Here is a 1,679-nt window from a genome sequence, read left to right as displayed (position 1 = left end):
CCGGAACCGGAACCGGTTCCCGGCGGTTCCGGTTCCGGTTCCAAAAATTTAAGAACCGCTCTAACCGGTTCCGGTTCCGGTTCCAATATCTCAAGAACCGCCGGTTTCGGTTCCGGTTCCGGTTCCGGTTCCGGTTCCTGTCAAAAAGGGCGGGTACCCGCCTATGCTCACCCCTAGGTTTCATCATGAAAGCAATTCAGCACTCATTGTTCAATTACGCCATGAACCAGTTTCACCTTCATGAAACATGTTTCATGTAAATTAATTTTTTATTTCACTCACGATTTAATGCATTCTTTCCTTTACTCCTTACAATCTTCAAGATTCTGGAGCAGATTACAATATTCAAGATCCCGAATCAGATTCATCATGTACCCGTTTCATCATGCAATTATTTCATGACAAACCAAATAAATTATGCACTCGTTTCAAGTTCCATTTTTTCTACTAAACGGATCAAATACACTATCACTGAAACATGGTTCACCATGAAATGATTTCATATTACTCATGAATCAATTACAACATGACCTAGTTTCACTTTCATGAAACCTGTTTCATGTAAATTAAGTTTTTTACTCCACTTATGATTTGATGCATTCTTTCATTTAATCCTTACAATCTTCATGATTCTGGAACAGATTACAATCTTCAAGATCCCGAAGCAGATTCATCATGTACCCGTTTCATCATGCAACTATTTCATGACGAACCAAATAAACTATGCACCCGTTTCATGTTCCATTTTTCTACTAAACGGATCAACTACACCATCACTGAAACGTGGTTCACCATGAAACGATTTCATATTACTCATGAATCAATTACAACATGAACCAGTTTCACCTTCATGAAACCTGTTTCATTAACATTGTTTTTTTAATTTGAACCATAATTTACGATTTCATTCCATAATGCTATTCAATCTTCAAGACCCGTTTGCAGATTCAATCTCATAACAATATATCAAATTCAAAATTTTAATATTATAATATAATTAAATATTTAAATGTTACCATTTATACAATTTTCTTTATTACGTTTCCTTAATTAAGATTTATTAATACTTCCATATTTAATAGAAAATATTGTAAATGACCGAAATACCCTTATTGATTAAATTTAATTAGAAAAAAATGAAATGTTCCTATTGGTCGAAATTTGTTTACACGGTTTATTAGAAATACACGGTTTTCATTTGAACGTTCCCATATATATATATATATATATATATATATATACACACACACACACACGAGTGATTAAAATGCAAACTACGTAATTTTTACAAACTATGCAAACCTCGTTCTAACCAATCATAATTTTTTTATTTTGTTCATTTGTTTATAATTATTAAAGTTTGATTAATCATTTTTATTGTGCATGGTGTTAATCATTGATATTATCATCTTCATTATTTTAATTTTAGGGAAAAATACATGAAACAGTTTCATTAAAGTTTCAATAAGTATTATATGAAACAATTTTATAACCATATATGAAACAACTTCAACAAAAAAAAGTATTATATGAAACAATTTCACAAGATTAAACAATTTTATGAAAAAATTTCATAAGATTAAACAATGAAATCGACGGATGAGGGTGGTTTGCACGGTTTGTACAAATTGGATAGTTTGCATTTGATCGTTTCTCTCTCTCTCTCTCTCTCTCTCTCT

Source organism: Cynara cardunculus (assembly GCF_001531365.2).
Source record: "Cynara cardunculus var. scolymus isolate 2C chromosome LG 1, CcrdV1, whole genome shotgun sequence".
Lineage (NCBI taxonomy): Eukaryota > Viridiplantae > Streptophyta > Magnoliopsida > Asterales > Asteraceae > Cynara > Cynara cardunculus.
The sequence above is the reverse complement of the archived record's forward strand: the minus strand, read 5'-3'. Positions refer to the sequence as shown.